Source organism: Giraffa tippelskirchi, chromosome 14, assembly GCF_054371585.1.
Source record: "Giraffa tippelskirchi isolate mGirTip1 chromosome 14, T2T-mGirTip1v1.2.pri, whole genome shotgun sequence".
NCBI lineage: Eukaryota > Metazoa > Chordata > Mammalia > Artiodactyla > Giraffidae > Giraffa > Giraffa tippelskirchi.
In genome coordinates, this window is record NC_137288.1 from 8,199,642 (window position 1) to 8,212,968 (window position 13,327).

At 53.5% G+C, this 13,327-nt stretch overlaps 1 long non-coding RNA gene across 2 annotated transcripts in view; it reads left to right on the forward strand.

The window, feature by feature from the left end:
* The first annotated feature begins 3,210 nt into the window (after positions 1-3,210).
* LOC145534171 (uncharacterized) overlaps positions 3,211-13,327 on the forward strand; it is a 63,309-nt gene continuing 53,192 nt past the window's right edge. Inside the window, exons 1-2 of one of the 2 annotated variants that reach the window (XR_014074304.1) lie at positions 3,211-3,382; positions 10,897-11,008. This is a non-coding gene — a long non-coding RNA (uncharacterized LOC145534171). Of the gene's footprint in view, positions 3,383-10,866; positions 11,009-13,327 lie in introns of those variants that run through there. The other variant, XR_014074305.1, reaches the window with a different exon arrangement.

Here is a 13,327-nt window from a genome sequence, read left to right on the forward strand (position 1 = left end):
AAAGAAAGATTCCATCCAGGGCTGACATAGCACAGAATGGGGCAGAACGAGGCCTGGATGTGCCGTGGTACCCAGGAAAAGGCACTCCCCCTCCTGACTGTTTTGAGACCCCGCATCCAAGCTGGAGGACAGAAAGGAAGACTCGAAGGTCTCCCTCTCTTGTAGAAAAGAGTAGCCAACTTTCTGGTCCTGTTTCCATTGAGATTCTGTTCAAGTGTCCCAGCTCGGCTTCTGCGGGTGGCTGAGCTTCTAATGGCTCCCTGCGTTCTTGTCTTTTCCTCTGCAAACCTTCCGTCCTTTTCCCCCTTCTGGGGTGGATGGGCGCTGTCATTGCTTCTACCTTCGAGACAGATTGAGGAAAAGTCTGGACCATCGACTCCTTTCCTCTCTTTGGTTCCGTGTCTCTCTCTGGCTGTGTCCCTCTCTTTTCCTTTCTCAATTCCCTCTGTGTCTTCCTCTTTCTCTCTCGTGTGTGAATGGATGGATGCTAGGAATTCCACATGTATATGATTAGATGAGGGTTATGTTTTAGGGATAGGTTAGAGGGAGAGAAAGGCTTCAGGTCGGAGTTGGTCATAGGGGAAGGGTCAAGGGTGGTGGTGGTGTTTCTTGGAATCTGAGTGCTGTGCATTCTTCGTCTCTTTCCATATGAACCCCTTCTCAGATACACCACTTGGAAGGAGTCTCTCGTGTTCCGTTTCCTATCTTTTGCGTTTGTGAATGCTTAGCTTCTCTGTTGTGAAGAGGTTCCATTGGATGGAAACCCATTGGTGTACTTCGTGTACCTCTTTCCCTTAATTGAAGAGACCCATTTCTACCTCCGCCCAGCAAATGGCAAGGAGACTCTGATGTTAAGGAGCCTTTGACCTACGCTTCTTTCTAGCTATCTCATGACATCAGTCTTTAGGGTGAGGTTTTTCCCCAATATTGAGGTGGTCTGAGATCCAAACCAATAGCGTTCTTCAGATGTAGCTGTCTGGGTTTCCCATGGACATTGATTGAAGAGGCTTTCTTGTTCCCATTTGGATAATCTCCCCTTCTGTGTCAGAGATGAGTTGACGATGGATGCTGGGGTTTGTTTCTGGACCCTCAACTTTATTCCATCGATCTGGATCTGTGTGTGTTGTTGTATTCCCAATAGCATACTGTCCTGCCGCTGCTGCTGCTGCTGCTAAGTCACTTCAGTCGTGTCAGACTCTGCGCGACCCCATGGCCTGCAGCCTACCAGGCTCCTCCGTCCAGGGCATTTTCCAGGCAAGAGTACTGGAGTGGGTCGCCATTGCCTTCTCCGATACTCTCCTGAGGATCCTAGTTTGGTCGTCTAATTTCCTTTCACACAACCTTGGATGTCCGTATCGGGGCCTTTTCGTCGGATTGTATTGACAATTTAGGCTCTTTTCTGTTTCCGTAACCCCTTTTGCAATTCTTTGTTCGGTGCGAAAATGCTTTGGCATTTTGGGAGGAATAGCATCGAAGCTGTGGATTGCCTTGTGGGGCTGTGACATCATTTTACCAATAGGAATTTTTCAAGCCCTGAGCACAGCTTCTCTCTCCAGTGATTGGTGTGGGCTTGATCTTCCTTCTTCCATCTCTCGCCGTTTTGTGAGAACAGGTGCATCCTTCCCTTCTGGGTTAGATGGACTCGTGGATATCACTTCAGTGCATGGCATTGTCAGTGGGGGTGATAATTCCCTTCTCATTGGAAGACTTTGCTGTGAGTATTAGAAATGCAAGTGACTTCTCTTCCCCTTCCTCCCTGTCCATCTCTCAGAGCCACCGGGAAACAGAGGCCTCATCCACGGTCACACAGGCCTGAGGGGGTGCAACTAGACTGTTGTTTCTTCAGGACCTCAGTGCTGGACATCATCCGGGATACTCTGTGTGTGTCTTCCTCAGTCTGGTGTCCCTTCAGACCTTTCCCTAGTTTTCACAGGCTTGTTGTGTTGGTGTTCTTTGTCTGTTTGGAGACACATCCTTGATAAGCTTTGTGTTTCCACTCATTCGTCTGGCGATGTATGACCTGTCTTTTGCTTTTGTCATGAGGTCTTTCCCACAGTAGATATCTTTGATTTTGCCAAGTCCACTGTATTCTCTGGGTTTTTTTGTGGACTGCCTTTTAGTTTTGTGTGTGAAGACTCAAAGCACGTGTCCGGTTTCTGCTCATTGTTCTTCTAGATTGGTGACAAGTTTTCACGGAAAGTTTGTCTAGGGATAAGTGGAAGTGAACTTGGTGTAAGGTGTCAAGTCTCCATCTCCATTCATGTCATCCCCTGCAGTTTCCAATTCCCTGTTCCTGAGTGGTTTTGGAGACCTTGTGGGGAGTTTGGTTGCATTGGAGTTTGCATTACCACCTTGATTCGATTCACACTGTTCTGCCGTCAGGGACACTGTCAAGGGGGAGTGAGGAGCAGCCTGCACTTCCAGCAGTGACCACACGGTGGGGCGAGTGCTGCTCTCCCCTCTGGGAGCCCCAGGCCACAGGCATCCCAGTGAGGAGCCAGCTCTGTGCTCAGCTGAAAGGAGTTAGTCTCTCAGGGGCCTCTGAGCCCTTGCCTTTGGATCACCCAGGGTGGGCATTGACTGGGACAGAAAAAATTGCCCTGAATTCCATGGACGGAAGAGCCTGGCTGTGTAGAGTTCGTGGGTTGCCGTGAATCAGACACAACTGAGGACAGAAAAATTCAATACATTAAAACACTTTTGGGGGGTGGGGGTGAGTGAAAGGGGGTGATGTGGGTTTTTTTGTCTTATATAACAGCCAAGGGAAATCTAGTTTAAACCTAAATTCACATAGACGGGAAAGGTATAGCTCTCCGTCACCCTATTAAAAAAAAAAAAAAAACTACTAAACTTTTCTGAAAGTTTATTTACTAGCTTCCTTGAGCAGTTCATGGTGAAGCTTTTTTTTTTTTTTTTTTTTTTCTGTGACATTGGCCTCATTAAAAAGTACGGTTTGCCTTTACTGGATAATTTTGTTCATTGGTTTCTTAGGGAACCTTGGTAATATTTGAGTTTCCTGGGGAGTATGGTCACATGACCTGGCCCTGGCCAATCGGTGCGTTCCACCTCCCTGGCCACTGTGATTGGCTCCGGGCTGGGGCAGTGCCCAATCGGGGCCCAGGGCCGGGCCTGACGTTGGAAGCCAGGGGAAGACGAGCTGTCGTCCTGCTGGGGTAGGGGAAGGGGTGGGGCCGGGGGAGGTCAGGCTCCAGCAGTGGGAGGGGCGTGAGGTCCGCCTGCGGCAGTTGGTGACCTTCCCGCTCCCCTCAGGGCAGAGCCGCCGGCCTGAGAATGAGGGCGCTGCTGAGCCCAGGGGCTGGGATGGCCCGTTGCTGCTGTGGTCCCAGAGCTCCACCCGAGACCTGAGGGAAACCTTCTGCCCGTGAGTCCTCTCCCGCTTGTCTGTCAGCTTGTTTGAAGCATGCTGGGTTTTCTGCCCAGCTGGCTAAGGGGAGTCCCTGGAAATGCAATGGTGTGGGTTTTGGCAGACTTCAGGGAAGACATGCCAGATGAGCCTGGGAGACTCCAGCTTAATCTGGATTCAGGAGATATCTCTTCGGGCCAGCTAGTAATTGTAGGATAAGCCTAATGAGTCTTCACAGGATGAAGAGAGTAACGTGCCAAGGTAGCATTCGATGTCCTCATTCGAGAGGATGAAGCTGGTGCTCAGAGAAGGGGGGAACTTGGCCACAGCAAGGAGGTGTGCACCCAGACAGAACCCCCAGATCCGGCCATTGGAGCTCAGGGAGGCCACTGGTGTGGCTTGTCCCTGTGGCAGGGGCCGAGGCACGCAGCCCACCCTGATTCCTGTGGGGGCCTGACTTGGGAAGTGCCATCTGGTAGCTTTGAGACTCACCAAACCAAATTGCACTGGAGAGAGGAGGGACACCTTCCTTCATCCACCCCCCACCCCTGCCGGCTTCCCACATACCCTGACCCCTTTCTCTCGATTTCGGAGCCATTTCCAGAGTCCCGCTCATATGACCTCATTCGAAGTGCACTGTGGACGAGCTGCCATCTGCAGCTGCTACCACAGCAGCCAAGGGCTTTAGCTCCCGAGTACCTCCCTTCCTTTGGAACTTGGGGGCCCTCTACTCCCCACTTGCACACCACAGACCTTTGCTGAGGATTGTGGGGACCCTCACTCAGTTTGCAGCACGTTGTAGCCATCCCTGTCCTCCCTTGAAACTCAGCTTGTGAGCTCCTTTGGAGCAGCGTGGCCCACCTGGCTGCAACGGAAGAGACACAGCTGACAGTGAAACAACAGCTTAGATCTGAGAGCCGGAAAGCTCTGTCAAAAGGGACCTCCCTCTTCACGCCGTAGAGGCTGTAGGAGCCGCCAGGGTTTCGGAACCAGTGCTGGGGCCAAAATGACTCCACAGCTGTTTTCCTTCCTGGGGAGGGTTCTGGCTTGAGTGGGAATGGCTCAAGTCTAAGGTTCTGAAAGCCCACTGTGTGCAGATGCACGGTACACAGAGAGGAGAAGGTGGAGTCCTGCCCTGGAGGTGGTCACAGCTCACGGATGAGCCAGGCAGGCAGGCAGGCAGGGCATGAGAACACCTGAGCTGCCTTCATGAGTGAATGGTGTGGGGGCAGAGGAAGAGAAGCCGGTCTGCTCCCTCATGTGGTGCCCAGGGCAGGTTGTCCCCAGAGGAAACCCTTACGACGGTGAGGAGAATCCCTGCTGTTTCCCAAGGGGTTCCGTCGGTGCGTGTCTTCCCCGGAGCGCTCAGGCCGTCTCTAAAGTACACTGGCCATGGGCATTGCCTCTCCTTGGAACTTCCCATGTGTTTCTCTTTTTTATGGAACAGTGATTTTCTAGAGGGGTTCTGGGCCACAAGGATGTTGGGTCATTTTCTAGCCTTCTGTCATGAAGAACGCTTTCCTGGGCGTTGGGGTGGTTTGTTGTTCCAGCTCCCTTTCTTGGCTTCTTTTGGGAGCTGGTGCAACAAGACGAGCTCAGCCTCTGCCTTCTGGCTGAGATGTCACCCTTGAAACAGCAATGCCTGCCTGGAGATAATGATGGCAGTGGCCAAAAGGGCTTCGTTTGGCACATGGTATCTTGAAAGGACGTACACCGTCCTTTCAGATATCAAAGGCTAGTTCAAATGACATAAAAATGAGAACTCTCCAATGGAGTCTTACAGTAGGTGGAGAGTCCGAAAAACACTGCTTCAGTCATTTCACGGAGAGTCATTGATTGGGGACACCAAGAATATAGGAAGGAATGCACAAAGAAAAGATGAAATTGTGTTCAGGATCGGGGGAAGGGATGAACAGGGCGTGCTTGCCTTGAATCCAGGCTTTGTTGGGGGGTGGGGCATAAAGATCAAACGGGTCTGAAACTACCAAGTGGTGATGGTAACACAGTATCACCAGAGTTACACAACAGTGTTCCCAAATTGCAACAATGATGAAAAAGTTTACGAATCCCAACTTAACCAACAAAAATACAGGAAACCATACAAAAAAGAAAACATCACCAGAAAGGTGGAAACAAACCAAATGCAAAGCAGTTCAGGGGAAAGGAACTCCATGTCCCCTGGGGGCAGACCGAGTTGCCGGCGTCCACGGTGAGCAGACAGGGATGGAGGCTGCAGAGCCGACCGCTCCCCTGGACGTGGTGTTTCCGGCAAGGGCTCTGGGTGTCTGTCCAGAGCGGGGGCTCGTTCTCCCTGCAGGGGTGGGTGAGTCATCGTGGGCGTCTGGGTGTTGCGCGGGAGCCAGGGCAGGCTCTCCCTGCCGAGGCGGTGACTCCTCCTCTGCCTCGGGTTCTCCTGCCAGAGCCCGAGCAGGTACAGGTGCACGTGGAGGTGGAGGTTCTGGCTGAGGGGGTGGGACATCAGTGCCTGGGGCTGGGGGTCCTGCAGGCACGGAGATCCGATCTGCCCGGTGTGCTGGCCAGTACCCAGCTGGCCTGGTGTCTCTGCGAGGGCAAGTCTCGGTTCTCCATCTGCCCTCGGTGGATCCCTGGGTCCTGCACCTGGAGCCACCACCTCTGTAGGGACAGGTCTGGGAAGTGGAGCCTGGTTCCAGTTGGAGGTCAGTGCTAGAGCTGGGGGAGAAGCAAAGTTTGCCCACAGGCCAGCCTTGGCATGTGCGTATCCCGGGACAGAAAGCTTCCAAGAGATTCCCAAAGAATACCCAGCGTCGGATGTCTTTTGGGACTGAAGTGTGCAAGACGGGGGGCGGGGGGTGTGAGGCCAGTGCTTGCTGCAGGCCCAGCAGCAGCTTTCGGGGACTCGTCCCTGTGTAGCTCAGCACCCCGTCCCCACACACTCCCGTGCAGCAGCCCCAGCGTCCTCACCTCTGTGCTCTGGCGTGCTGGGCTCCAGGTCCTCCTGCTGCCTCAGAGGCCGGGGTTCTCGGGACTCTGGGTCGGAGCCGGGTGTGCTGAGCTCCGTGGCAGCCTCAGACTGGGCCGGCGGGTGTATCCTAGGCGGTGTCTCTGCAGCAGGCCTTCCCCGCCTCCTCTTCTCCCCCGGTGGGGCTGATGCCTCCGTGGGCACGCTCACCTGGAGCCTGCACTGGGCCTCACGGGCGGGGGGGTGGTGCTCCGACCCCTCCCTCCGGGAGGTGGATGGGGTGTCCCCGTCCTCGGCCTCATCACGTGGGAAGCTCTGCAACGACAGTGACCGTCAGCCAGCCATGCTGGGAGTTTTCCAAGCTGGGCCTGGCCAGTGGAACCGCTGCTTCTGCCTGCTCGAACTTCTCTTCCCAGAAGGGTCAGAGACGTGTGTCTGCTCAGATCCCCACCCGGGAGGAAAGAGACCCACCTGTGGGTGTGAGGTCAGCCTGGGCGGCCGCCGCTGCCCGCACACTCCCCATCGGGCCCAGCCTGCTCTCCCCTGGGGTGTGGACACAACTTGTCCGCAGGCTTCTGACCCCACATCCGCCTGGGCTTCCTTGAGGGAGACACACCCCGAGAAACCCGCATCCACACACACAGGCAAAGGACCCGGTGTTTCCGGGTGGCATGGGCGAGGTGGCCTGGCCCGGCCTGGGGCTCCCCGTGTTACCTTTCTGTTTCTCCGGGCAAACGGCCAGAGGCCTCTCGGGGGTGTCCTGAGCCAACGTCGACAGGGTGCCCACGCACACTGCCTGTGAGCTCTCCTGAGGCCCCGGCCTCTGGGCATGGGCAAACAGCAGAACATCCTGGCAGCAAGTGATCTGGCTGGGGGCTCCTCTCCGCTCTGGAGGCCTGGATACCCGGGTTGCGGGTTCTGTTGGGTTCTGTTGCCGGCAGGTGACATCATCGCCTGGGGTTCGTGCTGAGGTCCCTTCCCCAAAACTTCCCAAGGGAATCTCTGGGTTTCTGACTGCTCGACCACCCCCCTTAGGCCATGTGCAGGCACAGAGACGCCCACACAGCCCAGCCCACAGCCCTGGGGAGGCCTGGGTGCAGCCAGGGCCTGAGCTCCGAGGGCCCTGCTGCTCTCAGACCAGGCTCCTTCTTCTCATAAGTGGTGTGGCCCTGGACAAGCATATGCCCCTCAGGGTTTCCCCAGTCTCTCCATCTGCAGAGTGGGGGTCATTCTCCCATCTGCTTCCTAGGTCTGTCGGCCTACGAGCAGCTCCATGCCTTTCCACCTGGGGCCGATATCACGTGGAGCTCGTGCGCTGAGACTTCAGAAAGAAAGATTCCATCCAGGGCTGACATAGCACAGAATGGGGCAGAACGAGGCCTGGATGTGCCGTGGTACCCAGGAAAAGGCACTCCCCCTCCTGACTGCTTTGAGACCCCGCATCCAAGCTGAAGGACAGAAAGGAAGACTCGAAGGTCTCCCTCTCTTGTAGAAAAGAGTAGCCAACTTTCTGGTCCTGTTTCCATTGAGATTCTGTTCAAGTGTCCCAGCTCGGCTTCTGCGGGTGGCTGAGCTTCTAATGGCTCCCTGCGTTCTTGTCTTTTCCTCTGCAAACCTTCCGTCCTTTTCCCCCTTCTGGGGTGGATGGGCGCTGTCATTGCTTCTACCTTCGAGACAGATTGAGGAAAAGTCTGGACCATCGACTCCTTTCCTCTCTTTGGTTCCGTGTCTCTCTCTGGCTGTGTCCCTCTCTTTTCCTTTCTCAATTCCCTCTGTGTCTTCCTCTTTCTCTCTCGTGTGTGAATGGATGGATGCTAGGAATTCCACATGTATATGATTAGATGAGGGTTATGTTTTAGGGATAGGTTAGAGGGAGAGAAAGGCTTCAGGTCGGAGTTGGTCATAGGGGAAGGGTCAAGGGTGGTGGTGGTGTTTCTTGGAATCTGAGTGCTGTGCATTCTTCGTCTCTTTCCATATGAACCCCTTCTCAGATACACCACTTGGAAGGAGTCTCTCGTGTTCCGTTTCCTATCTTTTGCATTTGTGAATGCTTAGCTTCTCTGTTGTGAAGAGGTTCCATTGGATGGAAACCCATTGGTGTACTTCGTGTACCTCTTTCCCTTAATTGAAGAGACCCATTTCTACCTCCGCCCAGCAAATGGCAAGGAGACTCTGATGTTAAGGAGCCTTTGACCTACGCTTCTTTCTAGCTATCTCATGACATCAGTCTTTAGGGTGAGGTTTTTCCCCAATATTGAGGTGGTCTGAGATCCAAACCAATAGCGTTCTTCAGATGTAGCTGTCTGGGTTTCCCATGGACATTGATTGAAGAGGCTTTCTTGTTCCCATTTGGATAATCTCCCCTTCTGTGTCAGAGATGAGTTGACGATGGATGCTGGGGTTTGTTTCTGGACCCTCAACGTTATTCCATCGATCTGGATCTGTGTGTGTTGCTGTATTCCCAATAGCATACTGTCCTGCCGCTGCTGCTGCTGCTGCTAAGTCACTTCAGTCGTGTCAGACTCTGCGCGACCCCATGGCCTGCAGCCTACCAGGCTCCTCCGTCCAGGGCATTTTCCAGGCAAGAGTACTGGAGTGGGTCGCCATTGCCTTCTCCGATACTCTCCTGAGGATCCTAGTTTGGTCGTCTAATTTCCTTTCACACAACCTTGGATGTCCGTATCGGGGCCTTTTCGTTGGATTGTATTGACAATTTAGGCTCTTTTCTGTTTCCGTAACCCCTTTTGCAATTCTTTGTTCGGTGCGAAAATGCTTTGGCATTTTGGGAGGAATAGCATCGAAGCTGTGGATTGCCTTGTGGGGCTGTGACATCATTTTACCAATAGGAATTTTTCAAGCCCTGAGCACAGCTTCTCTCTCCAGTGATTGGTGTGGGCTTGATCTTCCTTCTTCCATCTCTCGCCGTTTTGTGAGAACAGGTGCATCCTTCCCTTCTGGGTTAGATGGACTCGTGGATATCACTTCAGTGCATGGCATTGTCAGTGGGGGTGATAATTCCCTTCTCATTGGAAGACTTTGCTGTGAGTATTAGAAATGCAAGTGACTTCTCTTCCCCTTCCTCTCTGTCCATCTCTCAGAGCCACCGGGAAACAGAGGCCTCATCCACGGTCACACAGGCCTGAGGGGGTGCAACTAGACTGTTGTTTCTTCAGGCCCTCAGTGCTGGACATCATCCGGGATCCTCTGTGTGTGTCTTCCTCAGTCTGGTGTCCCTTCAGACCTTTCCCTAGTTTTCACAGGCTTGTTGTGTTGGTGTTCTTTGTCTGTTTGGAGACACATCCTTGATAAGCTTTGTGTTTCCACTCATTCGTCTGGCGATGTATGACCTGTCTTTTGCTTTTGTCATGAGGTCTTTCCCACAGTAGATATCTTTGATTTTGCCAAGTCCACTGTATTCTCTGGGTTTTTTTGTGGACTGCCTTTTAGTTTTGTGTGTGAAGACTCAAAGCACGTGTCCGGTTTCTGCTCATTGTTCTTCTAGATTGGTGACAAGTTTTCACGGAAAGTTTGTCTAGGGATAAGTGGAAGTGAACTCGGTGTAAGGTGTCAAGTCTCCATCTCCATTCATGTCATCCCCTGCAGTTTCCAATTCCCTGTTCCTGAGTGGTTTTGGAGACCTTGTGGGGAGTTTGGTTGCATTGGAGTTTGCATTACCACCTTGATTCGATTCACACTGTTCTGCCGTCAGGGACACTGTCAAGGGGGAGTGAGGAGCAGCCTGCACTTCCAGCAGTGACCACACGGTGGGGCGAGTGCTGCTCTCCCCTCAGGGAGCCCCAGGCCACAGGCATCCCAGTGAGGAGCCAGCTCTGTGCTCAGCTGAAAGGAGTTAGTCTCTCAGGGGCCTCTGAGCCCTTGCCTTTGGATCACCCAGGGTGGGCATTGACTGGGACAGAAAAAATTGCCCTGAATTCCATGGACGGAAGAGCCTGGCTGTGTAGAGTTCGTGGGTTGCCGTGAATCAGACACAACTGAGGACAGAAAAATTCAATACATTAAAACACTTTTGGGGGGTGGGGGTGAGTGAAAGGGGGTGATGTGGGTTTTTTTGTCTTATATAACAGCCAAGGGAAATCTAGTTTAAACCTAAATTCACATAGACGGGAAAGGTATAGCTCTCCGTCACCCTATTAAAAAAAAAAAAAACTACTAAACTTTTCTGAAAGTTTATTTACTAGCTTCCTTGAGCAGTTCATGGTGAAGCTTTTTTTTTGTTTTTTTTCTGTGACATTGGCCTCATTAAAAAGTACGGTTTGCCTTTACTGGATAATTTTGTTCATTGGTTTCTTAGGGAACCTTGGTAATATTTGAGTTTCCTGGGGAGTATGGTCACATGACCTGGCCCTGGCCAATCGGTGCGTTCCACCTCCCTGGCCACTGTGATTGGCTCCGGGCTGGGGCAGTGCCCAATCGGGGCCCAGGGCCGGGCCTGACGTTGGAAGCCAGGGGAAGACGAGCTGTCGTCCTGCTGGGGTAGGGGAAGGGGTGGGGCCGGGGGAGGTCAGGCTCCAGCAGTGGGAGGGGCGTGAGGTCCGCCTGCGGCAGTTGGTGACCTTCCCGCTCCCCTCAGGGCAGAGCCGCCGGCCTGAGAATGAGGGCGCTGCTGAGCCCAGGGGCTGGGATGGCCCGTTGCTGCTGTGGTCCCAGAGCTCCACCCGAGACCTGAGGGAAACCTTCTGCCCGTGAGTCCTCTCCCGCTTGTCTGTCAGCTTGTTTGAAGCATGCTGGGTTTTCTGCCCAGCTGGCTAAGGGGAGTCCCTGGAAATGCAATGGTGTGGGTTTTGGCAGACTTCAGGGAAGACATGCCAGATGAGCCTGGGAGACTCCAGCTTAATCTGGATTCAGGAGATATCTCTTCGGGCCAGCTAGTAATTGTAGGATAAGCCTAATGAGTCTTCACAGGATGAAGAGAGTAACGTGCCAAGGTAGCATTCGATGTCCTCATTCGAGAGGATGAAGCTGGTGCTCAGAGAAGGGGGGAACTTGGCCACAGCAAGGAGGTGTGCACCCAGACAGAACCCCCAGATCCGGCCATTGGAGCTCAGGGAGGCCACTGGTGTGGCTTGTCCCTGTGGCAGGGGCCGAGGCACGCAGCCCACCCTGATTCCTGTGGGGGCCTGACTTGGGAAGTGCCATCTGGTAGCTTTGAGACTCACCAAACCAAATTGCACTGGAGAGAGGAGGGACACCTTCCTTCATCCACCCCCCACCCCCGCCGGCTTCCCACATACCCTGACCCCTTTCTCCCGATTTCGGAGCCATTTCCAGAGTCCCGCTCATATGACCTCATTCGAAGTGCACTGTGGACGAGCTGCCATCTGCAGCTGCTACCACAGCAGCCAAGGGCTTTAGCTCCCGAGTACCTCCCTTCCTTTGGAACTTGGGGGCCCTCTACTCCCCACTTGCACACCACAGACCTTTGCTGAGGATTGTGGGGACCCTCACTCAGTTTGCAGCACGTTGTAGCCATCCCTGTCCTCCCTTGAAACTCAGCTTGTGAGCTCCTTTGGAGCAGCGTGGCCCACCTGGCTGCAACGGAAGAGACACAGCTGACAGTGAAACAACAGCTTAGATCTGAGAGCCGGAAAGCTCTGTCAAAAGGGACCTCCCTCTTCACGCCGTAGAGGCTGTAGGAGCCGCCAGGGTTTCGGAACCAGTGCTGGGGCCAAAATGACTCCACAGCTGTTTTCCTTCCTGGGGAGGGTTCTGGCTTGAGTGGGAATGGCTCAAGTCTAAGGTTCTGAAAGCCCACTGTGTGCAGATGCACGGTACACAGAGAGGAGAAGGTGGAGTCCTGCCCTGGAGGTGGTCACAGCTCACGGATGAGCCAGGCAGGCAGGCAGGCAGGGCATGAGAACACCTGAGCTGCCTTCATGAGTGAATGGTGTGGGGGCAGAGGAAGAGAAGCCGGTCTGCTCCCTCATGTGGTGCCCAGGGCAGGTTGTCCCCAGAGGAAACCCTTACGACGGTGAGGAGAATCCCTGCTGTTTCCCAAGGGGTTCCGTCGGTGCGTGTCTTCCCCGGAGCGCTCAGGCCGTCTCTAAAGTACACTGGCCATGGGCATTGCCTCTCCTTGGAACTTCCCATGTGTTTCTCTTTTTTATGGAACAGTGATTTTCTAGAGGGGTTCTGGGCCACAAGGATGTTGGGTCATTTTCTAGCCTTCTGTCATGAAGAACGCTTTCCTGGGCGTTGGGGTGGCTTGTTGTTCCAGCTCCCTTTCTTGGCTTCTTTTGGGAGCTGGTGCAACAAGACGAGCTCAGCCTCTGCCTTCTGGCTGAGATGTCACCCTTCAAACAGCAATGCCTGCCTGGAGATAATGATGGCAGTGGCCAAAAGGGCTTCGTTTGGCACATGGTATCTTGAAAGGACGTACACCGTCCTTTCAGATATCAAAGGCTAGTTCAAATGACATAAAAATGAGAACTCTCCAATGGAGTCTTACAGTAGGTGGAGAGTCCGAAAAACACTGCTTCAGTCATTTCACGGAGAGTCATTGATTGGGGACACCAAGAATATAGGAAGGAATGCACAAAGAAAAGATGAAATTGTGTTCAGGATCGGGGGAAGGGATGAACAGGGCATGCTTGCCTTGAATCCAGGCTTTGTTGGGGGGTGGGGCATAAAGATCAAACGGGTCTGAAACTACCAAGTGGTGATGGTAACACAGTATCACCAGAGTTACACAACAGTGTTCCCAAATTGCAACAATGATGAAAAAGTTTACGAATCCCAACTTAACCAACAAAAATACAGGAAACCATACAAAAAAGAAAACATCACCAGAAAGGTGGAAACAAACCAAATGCAAAGCAGTTCAGGGGAAAGGAACTCCATGTCCCCTGGGGGCAGACCGAGTTGCCGGCGTCCACGGTGAGCAGACAGGGATGGAGGCTGCAGAGCCGACCGCTCCCCTGGACGTGGTGTTTCCGGCAAGGGCTCTGGGTGTCTGTCCAGAGCGGGGGCTCGTTCTCCCTGCAGGGGTGGGTGAGTCATCGTGG